Source organism: Leptonychotes weddellii, chromosome 9 (genome assembly GCF_054177405.1).
Source record: "Leptonychotes weddellii isolate Sample4059 chromosome 9, ASM5417740v2, whole genome shotgun sequence".
In the NCBI taxonomy this organism is placed as follows: domain Eukaryota; kingdom Metazoa; phylum Chordata; class Mammalia; order Carnivora; family Phocidae; genus Leptonychotes; species Leptonychotes weddellii.
This window is the reverse complement of record NC_138377.1, coordinates 20,011,464-20,035,110: the sequence shown is the minus strand read 5'-3', so window position 1 is coordinate 20,035,110 and position 23,647 is coordinate 20,011,464. Positions and strand designations below refer to the sequence as shown.

The 23,647-nt window shown below is 38.4% G+C and overlaps 1 protein-coding gene across 12 annotated transcripts in view; it reads left to right on the top strand.

Annotated features, from left to right (window-relative positions):
* Nucleotides 1–23,647, top strand: part of NRXN3 (neurexin 3) — a 1,456,830-nt gene that overhangs the window by 1,427,063 nt on the left and 6,120 nt on the right. The window contains exon 22 of one of the 12 annotated variants that reach the window (XR_014148330.1): nucleotides 18,975–19,654. The exons of the other annotated variants lie outside the window; for them this stretch is intronic. The gene's annotated coding sequence lies outside the window, so the exon portion shown is untranslated. The remainder of the gene's footprint in view (nucleotides 1–18,974; nucleotides 19,655–23,647) is intronic. 12 annotated transcript variants of the gene reach the window in all.

Sequence of the window (23,647 nt, the reverse complement as noted above, 5' to 3'; positions counted from 1 at the left end):
TTTATGTCTGTAGTATTTCAGTTGTAACTTTGTGAGACTCCTTAATAAGCTTCCAAAGGATAAGTTTGGAATCCAGAAATAGTTTGTTCAATTTCAGGGCAGGGGGTGGGGTGGTATTGCTTTATACTTATGTAGGATCCTTTATCTAGCCATGGGGTTTGGATTCAGGCTCAAGAAGTGGGCTTGGAAGTCATGCTCCTTTGGCTCTAGATAATGAACAAAATGAACAAAATGCTTTTCTCTGTCAATTTGAGAATGGGGACACCTTTATTTCTGGAATTACCCTCAGTAAACCACAAAATGTATGATAGAGAGCCTGAAAGAACAGCTTGACCTGTGAATGTTTTCCTTCTGCAAACCCTCAACCAGAAAAGGAGGCTAGTGGCACATACTCAGAAGGAGGCCTTTTATAAAGCCTGGAACTTAGAGACAGCCTACAGGCCTGAGGGTCCTCCCAGACCCTTGCCTGATGCCACTTGCCAGAACCAGGGAAAGGAATTCTTTTTTTTTTTTTTTTTTAAGATTTTATTTATTTATTTGAGAGAGGGAGAGGAACAGGGAGAAGCAGACTCCCAGCTAAGCAGAGAGCCTGACATGGCGCTCGATCCCAGGACCCTGAGGTCACGACCCGAGCCGTAGGCAGACGCTGAACTGACTGAGCCACCCGGGCACCCTGGGAAAGGAATTCTTGGTTTATTGTTCGATGGCACAGATCATCTCAACGGTGGAGGAGAACTAGTCTTCGTGTCCCCTTTATATAAAAACTCTTATATATCAGAGTTGGGGTAAATAGAGACACAGGCAAAGTAACTGTTCCATTTTGTCTTAATGGGCTGAAACCACCTTGGTCCATCGCTTACCTCCTAACTCATTTGCTCTGTACAGGAGACTTGCTCAGTTAACTATTCAGGCAAATTTGTGAACCTTCTGTGTCGTCTGGCACAAGGCATTGTTGATCGCTGTAAGCCACCTATTTTTAGTCCTCTCCTCATTTCCTTCACACTGATGGATGAAATGGGAAGGAGGTTGAATAAGCTCACTTTTTTTTTTTTTTAGATGACACAAATATTAAAATGACAGATACACTCCTAGGAGGTTCCAGTCCGTTTCAGGAAAGTGTTGATATGAGGTCTTTAAGGGTCAACAGTCCTATTAGAGAGAGGGAGACCACTGGGGAATCATAAGGAAAAGAAAAATGAGGGAAATGTCTGGATTCAATAGGAAATTAGAAGTGCTAAGAGCATTTTAAGAAAAATGCTTGCTTTTTGACCAGCTGTGTCTTTTTGTTCAAAGGGACAAGAAACTTAATACTTTCTCTGAAGTATAAGAGAACTGCAGACCTATCTCCACAACTTTTTTCTCCTTTACATAATCTTGCCATCCGCAAGAGCTCGCGAGTGCATGTTTTCACATGGGAACTGGTCATACAGGGTGTTAATGCAGAACTCAGAGCTGGAAAGCTCCTCCTCTGGGTAGATGAAGGTGTGTGGATTGCCCTGTGTGTTCCATCCATGCCATCCATGCCTCCGGGGAGCTCACGTAATCCGGAGACCTGAGGATATAGCACAGATTCCTTACATACCAGGCTGCTGGGGGCCTAGATACTGTGTCTGGCTTTATTTTTATGTTATTAAACATGGGGTTTTTCTAGCTTCACTTAACACGCCTGGAGGACAAAGCTATTTCAGTCAGGCACAGCTCTGCCGCTCTTAGAAACATGGAGGATTGATTTCCTTGTTGGTACCTGCTACTCACGAGAGACGAAAAACTGATAATTTGGCTGCTGGCAAAATTCCACGGCAATGGCTAATAGAGAGTTCTGGAAAGATGCCAACAGCAGCCAGATTGCATGAAGATTGCATGAAGTACTTAAACTGTTCTTTAAGATCAGTTCTGCAGTTGGGAACTTGAAATCAGCTGCAGAGCCACCTTCTAGTTTCCAGCCTACTCTGTTCTGTGTTTCTCATGTCTTCTGTCATTTCCCCCAAATATTATCCCAAAGTGAATTCTCTCTCTGTGTGTCTCTCACACACAGACATGCTTATGGGAAAATGTCATAGTACTTTAGAATTTTTTTTTTTTAAAGATTTTATTTATTCATTTGAGAGAGAGAATGGGAGAGAGAGCACGAGAGGGGGGAGGGTCAGAGGGAGAAGCAGACTCCCTGCCGAGCAGGGAGCCCGATGCGGGACTCGATCCCGGGACTCCAGGATCATGACCTGAGCCGAAGGCAGTCGCTTAACCAACTGAGCCACCCAGGCGCCCAGTACTATAGAATTTAACAAGCACTTTCACATGTGTTATCCCTTGCCTTGGACAAATATTAATAATATGATGATATTACCTGTATTAATGATATTCATGACTCAAGAGAAACACTAAAGGAATCATAGAATGGACTATCTTCTAAGTTGCATGTAGACCATGGCAGGAGGGGAAAGCTCGGTATCACAGACCTGGGCTGTAGCCCTAGCTCTGTCACTCAGCGTCTTCCTAACCTTGAGCCTAGACCTTAAATTCTCTGCAGTGTCGTTTCTTTACCTTTAAACCAGTGCTTCTAAACTGAGGGTGATTTTACCCCTAGGAGATATTTGACAATGTCTGGAGACATTTTTTTGATTGTCACAACTGGGAAGATGCTATTGGCATCTAGTGGGTAGAGGCCAGGGATGTTGCTAAACCTTCTGAGTACACAGGACAACCCCCATAAGAGATAATTATCCAACCCAAAATGTCACTAATAACGAGGCTGAGATACCTAGCTTCAAGATGTAAATAATGTCTACCCATCCATCACGGGAATATGATGGGGCTCAAATATATATGACAACATAAAGTTGCCTTCCGTGTCTGATGTTAATACTGTTTGGCATTGGGCATACAGACACCACAGTTGAATCTAGAGAAGAAATGGATTCATTCTCCTAGATTAAAAGTCATAAATGAAACTATCAGATTAAAATATATTCAATACCTGCACTAAATCTTGCTCCGTAATTGTGGTTTTAAACCAATTCTCTAAACATAGGAGAAACAAGGAAAAATCTTAGAAGAAACCTACCATTCAGTGACTAATATAGATAAAGGAAATTGGAATCCATGCAACTCACAGGCTTTTCTATTAGCATACAGTTATAACACATCTTTCCTAATAGAAGCAAGCTTAAAATAATAAGTTGTTTGGATCACATTAATTAACATTGAGCTGTATTAGATTTGCACCTGAGGTTGGGTTCATTTTACCAGTACTGATGAATATCAAACTTAACAATATCTAGCCATATTATATTAGAATAAAATATGTTTTACATTGAAGGCAAATTTTAGACTAGACTCTTAATAATGATCTTTTATATTAACTCAGATAACTAGAGATAGTAAAAAAAATGAATTAAATTTCAACGAGCCAAACTACAACATCAGCTATAATAGTAATGAGAATTAATCCTTTTTAGCTTTTATTGTGCAGTGGCCTCATATGTATATATAACTCTGGAGTTTACAGGTCATTTTTACAGATATTGCTTCTTTCCTTATCTTTGCAATGTAGTCCCCTTAAAATTTTAGCTTGAGATCCATGGAGAAGATCTGAATATCTTCACAGAATTTTATTTACATGAGCATTTTTATTGGGAGAGAGAATGAAATCTTTATCAAAATTTCCATAAGCTTTTTTATAAAAAAAAAAAATTGGGAGATCACCCTTAGGATAAAGGCTCATCTTCTCCTAAATGCTCCTTTTCACCGAAGTCCTCCTTAAATCATGTTGTATTTATTCAATACCAATATATTAGCAGATCATCTCTAGAGGTGTACTAACTGATCAATAATTTTAAAATTCTTAACTGACATAGACACAGATTTCTTTTTAATTTAAAGACGCAGATAGAAAGCTCCGCCATATAACTAAATTGAATAATTATGCAAATGCATCACAATATTATTTAATTGGACCTTTTGGAATGAAAACAACCCAGGTGTGCAAAACTCTTTGCAATCTGGAACAACCATTCTAACATATATCTGCCAAGTCACAACACCTTGTATGTAAACAGGAAGGAGAAAACAGCTCTGGCTGCCCTCACAAGAAAATATACATGAAAGAGCATGTAATTATAATACATACAAATTCCCACATTGCTTGTTATGGAATTTCCGCTGTATAAAAACAACTATATAGACTGGAAATCCAGAGAGTTGGTAGTTAAGTAAACTGAATTGTCCCACAGCCACCAATAGTAACAAATGCCATTAGTTCTTAAGAAACACAACAAAGAAAACACAGAAATCCAACACTTCTTACTACTATTGAGATTTGAAGTGCCACTGGAAAAGCAAACTCCATTACAAATGCTGACATTCCACCCAGAGCCCATTCTCCTCATTTTCTTATTTCTATCTCTACCACCTTTCTCTCATCCAATAAGAGATTTCCAAGTACCGCTCTTACACCTGCTAAATGAGTTACCTGCAGTAAGATGCTTGATGTGATTCTCGTGGAGGACCCAGTTCTCTTAACCTTTCCATTTCTTGAACCAACACTTTAACTGAATATTATTTGCCGCTCAGCTTCTCAGCTAAAGATGCAACATTTTCCATGAAATATCACTGTTGAAAACATCATGTGTATTGCTCAAAATAGAGCCACATATCTATACTTGTTTATGTTCCAGTAAAGACTATAACATGCAACATAACATAAAAGGAGCTAAATATTTTGACAGGAGTGTTCCAAATTAATACTAAATAATTGAACATTACAAAGTCAAAATCAAGAGCAGAAAAGTTTGCATTCATTCCCAACCACACTTCACCACAGCTCATAGTAGCCAGATTCAGAAACCCTTTATTTTTCTTTGGCACATTTCTCTTTTCATACCCTATCTTCTTCAGGGGACAAATAGGATCATGTTAACTTTCCCCAAACACTGAAAACGCCTTCTAGACTCCCTTTCAAAAGTAAAAATGTTCTTTTTGGTTCCATGCCCAGAGTGACAAAATAGGAAGCCAGGTCCTTCTCCAAAACCTGCCATATGCACTTGCCACCCCATGGACTTTGAAAGTCAGGCTGCATAACTGTTTCATTTTGAAATACTTTCCTATGCACCGTAACACTTTTCCTTTTAATGATACATAAGAATAAATAGTACTCTCAGAATTGATTTTTTTTAACTTTGAAAAAGTTCAACATCTGAAGAGTTGGATTTTCTTTTTTTTTTTAGATTTTATTTATTTGTCAGAGAGAGGGAGAGAGCACAAACAGGGGGAACAGTAGGCAGAGGGAGAAGCAGGGGGCTTCAGCATGGCGGGGGGGCTCAATTCCAGGATGCTGGGATCATGATCTAAGCCGAAGGCAGACGCTTAACTGCTTAAGCGGCTGAGCCACCCAGGCATCCCCAGATTTTGATTTCTCCTTGTACATTCTTTAGGCCTCTGTTCCAGGATTTATGGTTACCTTTGCTCAGGGGGAGCCCCCTTTTGGCAGAGCCTTTGCTTCTAGGGGGTAGAAATATAGTATGTAGGACAACATACCAGATAACACATTTGAGGGATTGAATGGAAGAAATTTGTGGCAACTAATATAATTATTCAAATTGGAATGTGGCCATTGTTCTAGGGTTCATATTTTTCTTTGGAAGCAACATGGATGGGGATTCAGTGTAAGCACAGGTAGTTAGAATTTCAACACTAAACCACATCCCTGCAAGGAGCAAGTGGGTTTTGTTGTTGATGATCATAATAGTTACACAAGAAATTTGATGGTGATGGCAGGGGAACATCACCCTATCAGACTTGGCCACTGTTAGGAGGATGCAATTCAAATCTTGCCATGCATGGAACAGCCTAGCTTATCTGTGGATGGTTATTTAAAACTATATAGTAAAATTTCAATCAGAACTCAGTACTCTGCAATTGATTTCCAAGTTCTCACAATTCTACATTATTGGGGTAGAATGCTTTCTAGTAAGATTTCTAATATTGTATAGAGAAAAGCAGAACAAATGCAGTTATTCTTCTCAACAGAGTTCAACTGGATGCTATTAATGTTTCAAAGAATTTGGACTAAAATGGTTTTGTGCACTGAAAGAAACCCACTGGTAAATGGCAAAGAGGCTAAATGCAATCCATGGCTATTGCTTTAATGGTCCATGCATTGCCCACTTTGCCTTCCCAGTTTGCTTTCTTGGAGCAACCAGTTCCATGTATAAGACCAGAGGGTCAGGCCTGAGTGTTTCTCATTGAAACTCTTGCCAGTTGACATTGGATGCATTTTTAGGTTGTTAAAACCAAGAGCCCTTCTTCAGCTAGGAAATTATACACTTTTATTGTCAAGCCTGGCTCCTGAGAAAGTTCCACCCACTATTCTGGACAACAGATAAAACCAGCCCAAATGACAGAAAGCTACGTGTGGTGCTTCCTAACTATGCTTTCCAAAATCTATGTAGCTTTCTTTTATTTGGCCACCATTATAATGTGAGCTATCCAACAGAGAAAGAGCTGCTTATAGCTTTAGAATACAGGTGGATAATTATTGCCATCAGTCTCAAAACACCTTGGGTTGGGAGCTCCAGAGAACTTCATATATTTGAACATCAGCATAGTACAAAAGAGAGATACAGAGTTTTCCAAAGCAGTAAGTCAGTTGTGCCCAACACTTTCTTCTACAAGCTGGAGTTGCTAGATTGAAAATTTGTCAGTGTTTATGTAGTAGCTAAAACAAAACAAAACCAAACAAAAAACCCCAAAACCTGACCCATTAGCTCCTATGTTGTCTCTTTTGGTTTATTCTTTTGCTGTCTGGTTTCCATAGAGGGCTCTTTCAGTGGCTAATCTGCACAGCGGGCATCAACTTTCAAACCTTAATCCTTAGATTACTAGACTCCCCTCTATCTCTGCTCAATGTCCCATGTATCCAGGATAATACTCTTAGCTTCCTATCCTAGGATGTTGTCATCTCACTGCAAGAAACACAGAAATTATTTCCCCTTCCTAGGACCCACTAAGGAAGGAGTGTTGTGAAGTGGTTATGTAATTGACTATTTTTTTTAAAGATTTTATTTATTGATTTGAGATAGAGAGAGAGCATGAGCAGGGGGAGAGGCAGAGGGAGAGCGAGAAGCAGGCTCCCCGCTGAGCCAGGAGCCCGATGTGGGACTCGATCCCAAGACCCTGGGATCATGACCTCAGCTGAAGGCAGACGCTTAACGACTGAGCCACCCAGCCACCCCATAACTGACTTTTGATTCTTAAGAGAAAAGGCAACATAAGAGGTGTGCTTCCATTATGTAATGAAATAGTATTAAGTGAATGGTAACCACAGTCATTTAAAAATGTTTGTGAAATGATCTTATTTAGTTTGGAACAGTTTTGAGCTCTATTAGGAATAGCGCTTAACTTCCTTAAGTCATTGGTTCTCTCAAAAGATCATCTTATCTAATCCTTACATTTTACAGGCAATAATTCTCTGGGGCACAGAAAATTTAAGTCACTTACTTGAAGTTACATAATCAGTAAGTAAGATTGTCTCCGCATCCTGCTTCCTAATGTTATATCTCCTCTAGGAAGGTCAAGAGAGCTTACTTTCTCAAAGTTTTGCTTGTTAGTAGGACGTATAACCGGGGGTGGGGGATGGGGGGAAGACCCAGCAGCATCTGATTTTACTCATCTTCCTGGCTTCTCTGGAAGCATATTGGATAGCTATTCCCATCTTTTTCTTCCTCATGGCTTTATTCTTTGGGCCACTAATAGTGAACATCATTGCTTTACACAGTTATTTTTTTCACCACTATAGTTCTTTGATGTCACTTTCTGTAAAAGCATCACAACTGAGTTATTCTCTAGAGACTTCTACATAGTTAAGTCCTTGCTTTTAGAGTCCTTCTTTTTAAAGAAATGTCTTAGGGACTGTGGGTTAATCAAAGCTCTTCAAATGTGAAGGCTCTTTAGAAGTTAAAATGCACAGACATTCTCCACCACTTAAGCTCTGCATGCGGTATCTTTGCGTCTTGATTTATGCCCATTAGCCAGATCTACAGGGTACGTTGGGAAATGCCTTTTTATTTTGCAGTAATTATTTATTGGTTACTTATCATGTGCTATGGCCACATTCCTGTGACTCCTCTTTCACTGTCTTTACCCATCTGGTCAACACTGCCCACAAACTTAAGTAGCAGTGACCTAGGACAATTGTCCACTATATGTTCCTGTCATGTCCATATCTTGGCTGTCCTCAACAAGACTGAAAAGAAGAAAACCCAGGGCTTATTCAGAGTACTTACAAAGGCTATTCATAACTAGAAAGGTAACTTGATCGGGGTTGTTGCATATGGCTTTGCAGGCCTTACATTGCTTAACTCCAGGGGATACTATTTATATAGACTGTGAGAGGAACTGCATCCCCTCGAGTTGTATAAAGAAATAGCCTGGATGTTCAAGCAGACAGATGCATGCATCAAAACAGTAGGTTCTCTTGTTTCTTGTTGAATATTTTCAAGGAAACAAGACACACCCTTATCTGCAAGGAAAATTTGGGTTGAGGAAAACAAAGATAAAAACAAAACTGGTATGATAAGGACAAAATGATTTCTCTAAGTTTTTATGATACTGCTCCAGCCCTATGCCTTCTTAACCCAGTGTATATTTCCATTGCCTCGTGCCTTGCCTATTTGCCCTTTAAAGTAGAAGACAATGGTGATGACCTGCCACCATCAAAAAACTCTGCTTAATCATCTAAGATAACAAGGATTTTCCTAGTTAGCTGTTTACAAGGGCTAATATATTTTGTACTGAATAATATATAATAAAAAAAAATCAGCTTTATTGTTTTCAGCAAGAGGCACCCACAAGAGCCCAACCTTAGGCCACGTGATTTTGCAAAGACAATACTTGGTACTTACTGAGTTTTAATTTTCAACTTATAATACTGTCCATCCATCTGAAAAAACAAATATGACCTTCTAGTAAATAGCATTGGGGGAAACATTACTATAGATGAATACTACGAAACAGGAATAAAATTAATGAGCAAATGTTCTAACAGAGTCACTGCATGTGAGCCCATTACACTTCTGCATAAAGACAGAGATTGTAAGTGGGTTTCCGGGTTTCAGCATGCTGACTTTCTTAATTAAATGTGGTACAATTGCTAAAAGCGAAGCCTTTAATGTTTCTCAAATCTTTTAAGATACCTCATATGGTCATCACATGTAGCATGAAAACTTAAAAATCAAGGAACATATCTATCTAAAACAGCACAAGCAAAATATATCATGATCTGTTTACTAACACCATGAAGAAATAGTATGGAAACCCACACTCAAAAAAGGTGACATCGTCTAGAGAAGATATTAAAAGTGATCAGGTGGTCACTGGCACTTCTGTTTTCAGAGCTGCTTGTCATTCCTTCTTACTCAGTAATCCTCATGTGCAGCCAGGCTCGTGTCTTACCCTCCTCCTGACACCATGTTGCTCTAATAGGCATGGTAGGCTCCATGGTCCTGAAAGGACACAGTAGGAAGCCAATTCTGGTATCTTCTGGCCTGCCTGGGGCAGTGCTAGTAGATCTGTATCTCTTCAATGAGTACAGAGAAAGCCATTTTTATTCATACTTCAGCATGATTAGTAGAGCCTTCCAGTTTGAGGTTAAAATGTAGAATAAGATAATAGGGTATGAAAAAATAACAATGTGATGATCTCCTCCAACAATTGATTTATGGTGCTTTTAAGAAAATTCTCCATAGAGTCAATGACAGATTAGGATATTGTATGAAAGAAAATGATGTGGGGCAGAGATATTCAGAGAGCACTCATAATTTAACAAATCAGGCAAATAGCAAAGGAATCAAATCATTTAGACTACTTTTTTGATAGGTACTTATTAGGTAACTGAAATATCCACCGTGTTACTCTTAGAACATCCAGAGCATTTATTGTGTGGTCCTAAAATCCATGTATTAGAAACTGTTAGGTAGCTTTTGATATGCCAATAAGGTAGTTTATTACTCTTTTAACATTTCTGGAAGTACATGTATATGTTTGTATGTATTTTTTAAAATGTTTGTATATGTAATGTCTGCTTTGATTGATTCAACATCCAGTGAAGTTTATCTCCATTTTACGAACGAGCGTTTATGGCTTACTCAAGGTCACAGAGGGTGGATCACAGCTGGGACTTAGTTCAGGTTTTTTCATTCTAACAAATGCAGATATCCAGACACACCTGCCATCCTGTCCCCACTACCCTCAGTAGAGTGATTTAGTAGGTCTGGCTTAAGTGACCTGAGATTGTGAAAAAAACAGAACAAACAAACGAACGAACGAACAAACAAAACCCCAAAATCATCAACAAGAAACCCTCATAGCCCCTCTGCATATCTCATTGTGCAATAATAATTTCAAAGTCATTGAAGCTTGAAATAAATATGTAGAGATGCTAGGATCCCTGTAGAAGTTGTTTATGTGCCTAAAGAGTGCCTAGTTTGTAATTTCCCATGCTCACTGACAACCGAATATTAACATTCTGTTGAAGGATTGCATTGTCGTTTAATGTAAAAACATATAGGATTGGGTCCATTCATGACTATTCAACTTTCTAGGTGTAAAACTTTGGGCAAATTAACTTCTTTCAGCCCAAGGTTACTGATATGTAAGATATAATGGTAATGATTAACTGAAATAAAATACCTAAAGCTTTCAAAATGATGTCTAGCGGAGAATAAGTTCTCAATAACCCTTAAGAACAACTCCTTCCAAAACTAGGTTTCTGGCTAATTAGTATTTTAACTATATAATTACAATTTATATTTCCTTTCTCTTTCCTCATATTTTCAAGGAGATCACTATGTCCACCATTTGATCCAATGCCTTTGTCCCTAAGCATCTGTCTTTACTAATCTATAAGCTCATATGCATTGAGTTTTTGGAATGACTAGGAAATTTCTTATTGCTCCTTCTAATCTATAGCAGTTTCATTTACAAAAAACTAAGAATAATCTCATGATACATGTCGCCCATGCAGGCATCTCTGCAGTCTTCTGCTCCTCGAGGCTCAGATCAGACACAGGCAAAGCCATGTAGTTATAGTACAGCATCTTGATGTCAAGTGCATGAGTCTTGGGCAAGCTTTTCATCTTGTTTGCATAGTATTAGTTTCCACTGATTATGAAAATGCCTTAGTGGTAATGATTTATGAACACTGTACGTTCCCTGCAATGAAAATAGATTTTAGGGAAAGGAGGGTGTTTTCAAGATACAGTGAGTTGTAGTGTCATGTGTTTTCAAGTTCAGCTGTTTCCCATGAACAACTTAGAGGCTTACAGGGGCCTGTGGAGAGGAAGTAACAGGTTGGGATGCCCAGCTGCTACCACTCAAAGAAACTCTAGTACAAAGACAACAGAATTCTGGTCATGGGGCACCTGGGTGGTGCAGTCGATTAAGCGTCCGTCTCTTGGTTTCAGCTCAGGTCATGATCTCAGGGTCATGGTATCGGGTCCCAAGTCAGCTCCATGCTTGGTGTAGAGTCTGCTTGAGATTCTCTCTCCCTCTCCCTCTGCTCTCTCTCAAATAAATAAATAAAAATCTTTATAAAAAAAGAATTTTGGTCACAATGACAGAGTAGATGAGCTTTTGTGGACAACAGAAGCAAAATAAACCCTCTTTGAATAATGTATTACTCTATACACACGGTCATAAAGTGTCCGGGTACCAGCTCAGCAGAAAGGTCCCGGTGCTGCCAGATTCTGCTGTCAGTGGCTGTGGGGCCACAGGAGGCCAAGATAATCAAGTGCATCGTTACTACCCCGGTCATCGTTCTTCCTGCTGATAATTTGTTTGGCTCCTTCCTTGCTATTGCCTAAAGACAAGCATCAAAGTTTGGCAGCTCTAGGTCTGAATATTCTATTTATTTTATCTTTAGCTTTCACAACTACAAAGGAAAGCCTGAGTCTTTAATAAACCTCCCAGCACCGGTTTATGAAAGGGAGAATGAGTTAGATAGTGATGTATTTTTTCAGAGGGCTTTTTCAGCCAACTGTGGATGAGAAGGTCTAATTTGCACTGGAACTGCTAACTAGAACTCAAGGAAATCCCGTCTGGTTTAGAGGAAAGTGAAAGAAAACAAAACAGGATAGAGAATGCAATGTCTCACTAGTTAGTTTACAAAACATTTACTCAGTGCCTGCACTCAGGAATGACGTCACTGAGTGAAACCATTTAGCAGTGATTTCCTGAGCTCTTACTGTATGTCCAGCTCTGCTCTAATTATAGCAGAGAACAAGACAAAGTCTCTGTTCTCATAGATGAGATGCGAGTGGTAGTAGGCAGCCGGCAGATCACAGGGCACTTTCAGAGTGGGTCAGGGTACAGGGTTTGGGTCTGGGGAAACCTTTAAAGATTTTAAGCAAGAAACTGACTTGATCTGATTTACACTGTATAATTTTGAAAGAGCACTTTGGCTCGTTATGGAGAATGGATTTTAGGGAGTGAATAGTGAAGGTGGGAAGATCGGCTGGGAGGCTACTACAGAGTTCAAGCAAGGAATCATGGTGGTTTATGCTAGGACCTGGATAATGGCATTGGGAAAAGTAGACATGTGAGGAATTTGTTGCCAGAGTAGAGTCAGTGAAACCTCCTGATACACTGGCTATGTGGAGGTGAGTGGGGGTAGGGGCCCAAGTAGATGACTAATTAGGGGTTTGTACATCTGAGTCAGACTGAAGAGATGGGAAGCCCTAGGGGAGGTGCAAGTTTAAGAGGCAAATAAAATCCAAAGTTCTGTTTTAGCCTTTTTGAATTTGAGAAGCCTCTTAGATATTGAAGTGGAAGTGTTGAGTGGACAGTTGGAGATGGGGAACTGGAATTCTGAGTGGGGGGTGAACTGGAAATCATAATCAAATAGATGGTAGGCATGTATAGCCAATGGGCTATATGATCAAAAAAATTGAGGCAGGGGCCAGCCTGGGGCCAGCCAAGAGACAGAGATGAGGGAGGAAGTAAGGAAGTAAGGAGAAATCTCAGGCGATTCAAGCTATTGGAACAAAATATTTTCAGACAGGGCTTTCATTTTTCTGACTGGCACAGAGGTGATTTTAATAGTATTACAAGGGCATAATCATTTGCCAATATGAGCTACATGCCTATATTACCCCTAAAAGTCTACCTGGAGGCAAGGCGAAGAGCAGGGGAGCAGTTACTAAGTTCATGGCTTTGAGCCCTCTTTATACTGCTCTTTCTCATTGTTTCACTTTATGAATAGATTCCCTCCTGATTAAAGGAACTAGTGCCAGCAAGGAGAGCTTTTTTGAATCCCACTCACCTCACAACGCAGAGAAGTGTTGCAAGCTGTTCTATTTTTGTAGTTTAATTCAGCACGTATGCACTGAAGACCTATGGTGTGTCCTGCTCTATGTTAGACAGATTAAAAAACACAAAATAAGCATACAGATTCAGCTTGTGAATCAGGGAACTTTTAATATCCTAAGTGAAGAAAGGCTTGCTTGCACTAACACCTGGTTAACATGTAAAACAAAATGAGAAGAAGAATAGTAATTCCTGGAAATTTTTTAATGGAGTTTTCCTTTTGTGTATCTTCTTGTATTAACACTTTTGGGAGGAAGGAGCTAAAATATTACCTGGACCCTCTGTTCCCTCATGTCCTCATCTTACCCCATAGTTCTGATGTCTATTGAAATATGTGTTTCCAAGGGATTGAGGGGGTTGGATTGAAGAGCAGGTGACTTGACTCAAGTCACATGGTTTGCTAGAGGACAAGAGCTCCCCTCTAGGTCTGTCCTCCTGCCACTAAATAAATAGGTTCTTATGGAAATGTATCTAAATAAGAGCTCTTCAGAGTATGGTTCTAACCCACACAAAGAGTGAAATAAAGTAATTATGAAATTACATGCAGAAATAATAAAAATTCACCATTAGAAGATGAACTAAGCAAGCTTAGATATTGGAGGGGTAGGGACAGGGCTTCAACAGAAGTAGTAATAATAGGTATTTGGGTTAGGGTTTTGGATTGAGGTTATTTGTTTGATGCTGAAGTAGATGCTCCAAGGATCATACTTGGAGTAGCACTGACCTCAACTGTCTGGGACTCAGCCTCCTTTGCTGAATATGAAACCCTAATTTTACAGCTGATGCTATGGTGTCAGCTTTGAAAACAATAGTGACAAACATCTGGAAAGCCCTTTAGAATTTATAAGCATTTTCACATTTGAAATCTCATTAGTCATATAAATCTATCCTGTGAGGTGGGTTAATTGACCAGACATCATAATCTCCATATTATACATGAGGACACTAACTCAGGGAGGTTAACTGACTTGTTTAGTTTCTTAACAAGCTAGTATAGTGCGCACTACATCCAAGGTCTTAGGTCTCCTGACCCTAACATCTGTATCCCATATTCCAGGCACAAGGCAAGCCATGGTGGTGATGCATGATTTTAATGCCTTTATGGAAGCCATAGCCTAGTGTGGGGGTAAAAAAAAAATGAGCAATTAAACATATTAACTAATTTATTCATTCATTAGTTAAGTCCAGAAATGCTTGCTTGGTTACTAGTATTCTAGTTGGTAGACAAAGATAAAAAAGACTCCATGTTTGTACTAAAGTTCTTACAGTCAAGTTGAGACCTAGAAGAAAACAAATTGAGTGCAATGGAGTGTTGGAGTCAGCAGAAATCTGTGCAGGGCACAGTAGGTTCACAAACAAGAATGGAGATGGTGGGACTGAATTAAGGCACAAGTTAAGGATTATGTGAATATAGGGAAATAAGTCATTAATTTAGGGTCCTTCCACAATAAATGTTCTATCTTACCAGTTTTAAAATGTAATGCTACCCATTGTAATGTTGTATCTATTCTTATCCACTTAAGTAAGAAAAATTACTCTAAACTGGGCAAGCAAATCATTAATACAGAAATACAGTTCTGAATATTGGGCTTGATGGTGTCCTGGACTATTGTCCATCTTGGAAGCTTAATTTATCTGTCTCTCCCCCTATCTACTATAATGATGTGTAGAAACTGAGTTTGGGAATGGATAGTACATGAACTTCTTACTTGGGGCATTTTTTTCACCATTAAAAAGAAAATATTAAACTTTTTATTTAGAAACAAATACCATGTATGAAGCAGGTTTATTCACCCCTTCTCTGAGCATTACTTATGTCTGAGGAAGACCTTGTGAGAAGTCATAGTATATACAGGGATCATTTTGTAACACAGATGACAGCCATTCCCACATTCCTGGACTCCATATCCATTCTTAGAGCCTCCATTTTTATTCTTGGCAAAACCATGATTCAGAACTGAACCAATGGTTCTCCGGTTCTCCCAGAAGAATCCCTACCTTCTTCCCATGGACACATAGAAAAGCAACTAGCGAAATGTTTTTGTATCTGTCATAGGAGGGACAGATGAGGAGATTTACCTCATAGGTCTAACTCAAAAACCTTGAAAATCCTCAGTAGGTATTTGTTCTCCAGACTTCTCTTTTAGCCCACCCTACTTGGAATGGTTTAACTCTTTCCCTGGAATTGCAGTCAGAGTCCCACAAAGGTTTCCTCTTCCTTCCTCTTTCCACTATTTTCCCTCAGAAATTTAAAATATTTGCGGTTATACAAAGTAGTTCATTCAGGCCTTCCTCTTGGACCTCACCTGTACACATTGAAAACAATGTCCCTTAGCAAGTAGGATCCACTCTCCCAAAGAGGCAAGTCTGCAGCTTGAATTACTTCAGTATGCCTTTGGAGTGTGTCAAGCACAACTCCAAGCAGTTTAGAAACATACTTGTCTTTGAAACAAGCACACTCCTCAAGATGAATTCTGACCAGTGTAATTCCATCTTACTGCATTTGATGTTTTTAAAAGTTTGACTTTACATTGAGACAGGGTTATTTGGACATAGTGGGATAAAAAAAAAATGGCTGCATCAAGATATGCTGTTTCAGGTCAAATTATTGTATTATTTGTTCTCGATGGCAGGCATAATTCTAAATCATTCTGAACACCCACCAAGTAGAGGCATAGGTAGAGAACTGTGTAGTTACTGATAATAAAACCTAACACAGATAGCTGATGAAGATTAAAATAAAGCTGGGACATGATTATGAACTACTAGCAATATTACTTTGTATCTTACATTAGAAATCAAACAAGTTTGTGTAGGTAACTGATGGCTGACATAAAAATGTCTATGCACTATATTTAGTCTGTGTCGGCTTCATTGAAACTATGGCTTCCATGGGTTTAAAAAATACATATTTTATTTGCAAAGTGACAACCATAAATTTTGCTATGTTTGATTGTTTCAACCAGTGATTTCCAGAATGTTAAATGATGTGTCATACTTGTATGAGTTTTAAAACAGGCTATTTTGAAATAGGTAAATTACTCAGTAAAAAACTAGGAGACCCAAATTGATGGGTCTCCTCAACACCTCTTAATACCTCTTATTATCCAGGAGTATGTGTATACTGGAAGTATCTATTTCTTTAAGTTTCATACTTAGGCCCGTTATGTTTCTTATTTTAAAAAATTGCCTATGAAACAAAAAACAGCCCATTTGAGTATTATCAAAACTAACTTCATTCTGTAGAAGTCATTTGATGCCTTGTGAGGCCACATGAGTATTTGTAGGGTCTTCTCATGCCATACAATTCAGTGTTAAAAGTATAATTATTCAAAAAAATCAGTGGCAACAAGGGTTTTTCTTTTCCTATATGATTGGGATTTTTTACCTCCTTCTAAAACCTCCCAGCTGCCCTTTGTGAAGTTCCTACAATAATGATTAACATTATTAAACCAGAGACTAAAAATCTTGGTACGGACTGACCCATGGGGACACATTACTATAATTATTTTAAAATAAAATAATAAAAGGGGCGTCCCAAAGGGGGCCAAAGTCTGACTCATCCTCACAATTTATTCCTTTTTGTCAAAGTCACCCAGAAAAGTTCTTAGGAGTGACTAGGATTGTGTCAGAACCAGTGCTCTCAAGTGTCTTACCTTTGTGGTTTGCCTACCTGGGTTTCCAAGTCCTTGGCTGGACATTAATGTTCCCACAAGGATATAATATTGAATATAACTCTTGAGATCTCTTCCAGTAGAGGCTGAGGCCATTTCTAAAACAAAAAACAAAAAAAACACACGCACACACACTCACACACTCCCCCTTCTCCCCTTGCCACTCACTCTCCTCCTCTTCCTCTCTCTTTTCCATTTTTCTCAATATAGATTGGATGGAACATTTGTTTCCCACATGATCTCTAGAAGACTGGTATAGTTTCCCCCAGTGTACTGGGAATAAACCATGCTCATTTCTTGACTATCCTGTACTTTACAGAAATTGACACTGTGCAACTGTGTTCTTTGGAGTCGAGAGGGGGTTTGCCCCTGTTACTAATATATATCTCTATCAATCTATATGCTATTCCATTTATCAGGCTTATTTTATGGACACCTTATTGTCACTTATGGTACCCTGTCAATTTGGCAAAACCCCAGAAAACTCATAAGGAACAATGCAATTAAAACCTCTCTCTGACTTACAAAATATGTCTTCTAAGTCTGTGAATGAATATGGGATCAGTTTTCTAGAGCAGAACCCACGAACTCATATATATGTTTACCTCAGTTCCTGCCACTGTAGACTCTACTTCAGCCCTCAACATGCATATACATGTGCATATCCTTTCCTTGTTGTCATCGGCAGGAAGCCTTGGGATGCCCTTTGCCCCTACTGGAAAGGCATGAAACTAAGTCCAGTACCTTCCTCTCACCCCAAATCAGTTTTGTCTTGCTGACCTCTCCCCAACCCTAGCTTGCTGTTCTGGTTTTCTCTTTTCCCTAAATGCAACTTACTTTAAGCATGTATTAATTTGATTACCATTCCTACAGTTAAAGGATAATAGAAGATTACCCATTTGTCAGTCTTAGCCACTTTCTTCTCTTTCAAATGTCTACTTATGACGTACATCCAGACTGCACGCCCTTTTTATTTTTTTTAGAGAAGCAAAACCAAAAAGAAAAAAATTAAGAAAATGCAAATTTTTAAAGAAAATGCAAAATTTGTTTTTAACTTTGGCTATCACCAAAAGGGGAATCAATAAGCCAGAAAACAAAAAGCAAAAAAAAAAGTGTCCCCTGATTGCTCTGTCTGTGCCTCCTCAGCGTGTGCATCTGGTTGTTCATCTCTGAAAGTGTGTGGAATACTTTTTTCTTTAAAACTTTTTTTTTGGTTCTTTCCTCCCTTTTCGTTTGGGAATTAAGTACTTTTTGTATTGTATCTATCTATATCTATCTATATATATATATATCAATATGTTTCTTTTAATTGCTAGATCTTTAACTTGGCTTTATCCAAAATTATGAGAAAAAAGTTATGAATTGTTTTCTGCAATTTTTCCCCACTCCCTCTTTAAATGTGGAACAACTTCAGCTGCAGAATCTCCACATCCACATCTCTGGAATTAGCACCTTCTCTTTGGGAATCCCATGTACCATGGGTGACAGGGGGAAGATGGATGACATCATTCAGACAGAACCATTTCTTTCTAGGGAAGTGATTAGTAACCCAGCAAGTGGGCTCCCTATACAGGCTTGCCTTTTCCATCACCTCTGCAAGTCTCTAACCTCCTCCCCTAACTCTAGATGGGGCTGTGTGGCTGCCGGTGAAGTTGTTCAACTTGAATGCATAAATCTAGTCTCCTTGTTTTTGCTTTTAATCTTTTAATCATTATTATTAGTATTATTTTATGTATTTTGACTACGTTTAGTAGGAAAAAAGTTTAACTGTTTTTATTATTTGAAACTCTTTAATGAAACTGTAATGATTTTTGGAGTAATTGCATGTTGAAGAAGTTGCAGCTTAGGGTGTGTGAGATTGTGTTAGAGTTCTGTTCTTTATTTCTGTAGATGGGCATGTGTAGGCTCATTTGTTTTTGTATATTGCCCATCCCTTCCTTACAGCCAGAAGCTCTAATGCAGCTAGATCACTCCGTGCCGCCCTTACATGGACATGGCGACTCACTTACACATTCACCCCCATCATCTTCATCTCTTGTGTAGTACATTCATAAATATGACCCTCCCCTCTGCATCTTTCCTTCCCATACCCCCTTTCTTTAGCATTGTTCAAATTTATGTGCTGTCATCCATCCCCTTAAAGAAATCTAAAACTTGTCAAAAAGACAAAAATATTTAAAAATTAAATATATATCTGAGAACCTATATCAGTGCAGAAGTTCATTCAAAACCCTCCAGATTCATAGATTTTTTTAAAAGGCAAATTATAAAAGTAAACAGGTTTTTTTTAAATTTTTTAAATCCTCGCAATCGGAATTATTTCAAATTCAAAATCGATGCCCTCCCAAGCCCCTCAAAGTAAAACTTTGTTAAAGTGCAGATTTTTTTTTTCTTTTCATGTTATGTGGTGTGGATGTATGTGTTGTTGCCTCCCTGTATCATCCTCTGTTGTAAATTATTATATTTGAAAAATTAGACATTTTGCTCAAAAGTTTTTTAAGAAATGACAACAAAAAAGCAAGTTACAAGAATGTGGCAATTCTATTTGTCCAAGAGCATTCTTACACAACTTTCTTTTGTAAATTTTTCTTTCATGCCAAAAAACATGCGGGCAATTTGTTGATGTAAGTTGACTATAAATTAATACGGTATGCTTTTTTCACTTAAGTTATTTTATGGAAATGATTTCTTTTTTTGTTTTCCAAAAACAGCCTCTATTTTTTATTTGCTTTTACTTTTATTTTTCCTGTCATTATACTGTGAATGCCGTGTCGATGTTATTTGCTCTCCTTTCCTCTAGCTTACTTTGGCCCTGATGTTGGTTTTATTTTCTACTATATGATTTGAAGACAGTACTAAATATTTTATTTCATTTGTGTCTCTCTGCTTAATTTTCACTGTTATGTTCTGTGCTGAATTGCTTCTAATGATCAATGTGAACTCTACTGTTGGTAGAAGGGGGTGGGTGAGTTCTTAGCATCCAAAGAAAGCCTAGCCTCTTTGCCCGAACCAACCTTAAAGCCTTAAAAGTAATGGTAGGCTTTACAGTGGGATATTAAATTGGTTACAGCCTACGGGAGGCCTGGACCCCCAGAAGAAAATGAGTTAACTCCAAGTATTATCAGTGGTAATACATCCTCATTTAACTCCTTAGAAAGCATTTAGGGAAATCAGTCCTTTATTGTATTTTCCTTCAGCAGAGGGACATTAAGATACTCTCAAGTGACTATGGTAGAGTTTGATTATCCAGGATTACACCACCACCATCACTGCAGAATACAGAACCCATTTTCTTGAGAATAAAGGCATCGAGAATCCCAGGTGTTTATATAGAGTATTGTCCTGTAATATGCCTTTGAATGTATAGAACTTACTGGTGAAAGCACACGTATATACACAGAAGGTACTCAATTATCTACCCCCCCGCCTCTCTCTCCCTCCCTGCCTCTCTCTTCCTCTCCCTCCTTTCCTGCCTCCCTTCCTACCTCTCACCTTCTCCCTCTTCCTCCTTCTCCCTCCCTCCCTGCCTCTCTCTCAGTCTCTCTGCCTTTCTCCCTCCCTCCCTGCTTCTCTTTCTCTCAATCTCTCTCTGCTCCCCCCTCCCCTTTTCCCTTTTTATTAATAGTTGCTATTTCTCTCCTGGATTTAATCAGGTAAACTTTAAAAGGATTCTACCAAGAAGAAACATGATGATTTTCACATCTAAAGTTTTATTTAGGAAACCTTTCAGGTAGGTAGGTACTGCCATTTTGTGTGACCTTAGGGGTGAGAATACCCCTTGACCTTGAAGGTATTTGGGTTAATGTTGCCTTATGCACTTTAGGAACATAAGAGCAGTAAGAAGTGCTATACAATTTTTAAAGAGGTTACTTGTTTCACTTTAATTTCAGGTATATCAGAAACTATTATAGAACTATCAGACCATATGGTGGTTAACAGATAGGTTTCTATCCCAGCAGCTTTAATTAATGGGCTTTCTCTTAGTTCATATGATTTTATATTGTTTCATGTGCTAGATATTTTGGGTTTAAAACCAAGAACTTCCTAAATGGGGTGTTATTTTGTCTAATAGAATTTATTTTTGTTGAGGAAGCTATCAATAGGTCAACTTAATAAAAGGTTAATCATTTTTTTTTAAATATAAGCTCTTTGAATTCTTATAAATCATTCTTCCAAGTCTGCATTTAAAATAACCTCAATAATCTAGATCCTATATTATTACACTTGTACCTTAGCATGAGGCTACTATGTTAAAAAAAAAAAATGGTCAGAAGAATTTAATCAATGGTTTCAGTGTTTACAGGCCCAAAATGTTAGTAGAAATAATACTAGTAACTAGCATTTTGGAGTAACAGTGGGTTCTGTGCTAAATACTTAATATGCATTATAATTAACATTAACATGCATTATTATTATTCACAGTGGCGGTTTGAGATAGACTGTGTTATTACTTCCATTTTTCAGAGAGTTTAAGAACTTTCACCACATTCATGGCTAGTAAGCCACAGAGCTGAGCTGCTAACCTGAGTATGAGTGACTCCAGAGGCAAAGCTCTTAATAGGCAAATGAAAAACTCCACTTGACATTCCTTATTTTACAACATAGAATGAAATCCAGGGGCTTTGTCTCATCTTACTTGGGCATATGTTGAAAAATAGCATCTGTAGCCTTTCAGAATCAAATCCATTTCAGACAAACTAGGGGGAAAATATCCTACTTAGAGATTCTCATCTTATTAAAATGTAAGTGAAGCCCCTTTGAGACACTTGAGTTTTTCTGGAGCCTTCTTGCCATGTTTGTCCATGGCTATTTTTTCTGAAGGTAGAGGGGAATTGCAAGCTTCGGGATATTTATGTGCTACGTGTACATGCTGCTTTGGTACCAAATAACTAAATGAATGTATTCAACAACTAATTTAGTGGGGAAAAGGATGATTTTTCTTTATTATATGACTTTCTCAGCAGAGAATTAGAAAAAATGCAAATAAGAGGTGAAGTAAAGAACCTAAATAGACATAAAAGAAATTCAAGGAACTGGAGCATAGTGTCCTCTCTCAGTCTGGCTCTTTGGTGTCATTGTTTTGGTATTTTTGTGACTTCTTAGGCTCAAATATCTCCAGAGAGGCAAAGGTTGGAGCCACATTGAAATTTCGTGCTGCTCTTGTTTTTTTCAGATGACCCACTACATTCACCATCACCTGCAACATTCTCACAGTTCAGGAGAGTTCTATTAAATTTTTAATACACTGTCTTTTTCGATGGCAGAGAGCCCCTTTTGCTGGATATCAGCCCTAGACACATGAATTATATATCTATAAATATACTCATAAAGCAAAAAAGCAGGGCAGCCTTCAGGGCTAAAATAGACCTTTTATATCCCTAGTGATCTCTCTAGTTTAAAGAAAAGCACAACCCTGTCAAAAACGGGTATATATTCCTGATTTAAAATGCTAACGTTAAGGAATATAGTTCTTATTCCAAGCCAAAGAAAAATTCTGGGGATGGAATAAGAAATTAGGGTGTTGATGGCCTGCAAGGTTTCTGCCTGTAACCCCCTATGATTTTAGGCTTGTTACTTCTGTGAATACTTTTATAAGCACAGACATCTGGTAGATTCCTGACTCCATAGTCTTTGGGCATTGAAAAAAGTATCAGCTGCTCCAGCATTTCTGAGGTAATCACTTTGGATTAAAACAAATAAACATAAAATCTTAAGTAGCTTTCTACAATCTAAGTTATTTCTCTTAAGGATCTAATCATGGGAGAAATGTATCCTTCATCTCCTCATCTCAAAGGATGTACGCCTTGGACTTCCCAGGACACTATAATCATCCTAAATCTTAGAGATGGAATTGGATATTAAAATTGATTATACACACCAACTCCCACACCTGTCCTAGGCAGCTTGCACATTTACAGGTCTCTAGAATTTTCCATCTCATTTTCACTGTAATTCCCATTCATAACAATTCCCACAGCCCAGTTGACTTCCTTTTAAACTGAAGACATTCTTCAATTTCTTAAGATGCCAGGAAAGGGGGTGGATTATGAAAGCTTTTCTCCCTTTTCATTGATGAACCTATCACCAGAATTGGGGCTCACTTTTCTCTGACAGGGGGCATCATTTATCATTTTTTTTATCACTGCTGCCAGGATTAATAACAAAAATGGCAAAGAAAACTGAAGATTAGTAATTTGGACAAATTATTTAAACTCTGAAATAGCATACCCATCATTTTAGTTTTGAAATAAGCTCTTAATGTCACTTAGGGGCTCACCAACCTTTTAGAAGCTCTTTATAAATTGGAAAGCTTTAGGACTCTCTTCATTATGAAAATGGTTTCTACTCTTTTTTTTTTTAATCCAAGAGAGATTAAAAGGTGTTGAATTGGGAAGTGAATAGCAAAGGAAAGTGGCGGGGGGGAGGCAATTCAACTGCAGAGTGAACAGTTTGTGGATTTTGTAGACTTTTTACAACAAAGAAACTGCAGAAGCTTTAGCTAGGATTGCAAAAGGGGGGGGGGAGAAGCAAATTTAAGACTCCAGTGGGTGTCACAGATAGTACACTAAAATTGCAAATGAATGCCACTATGTAATCATGAAGGCAGTGATCTTAAT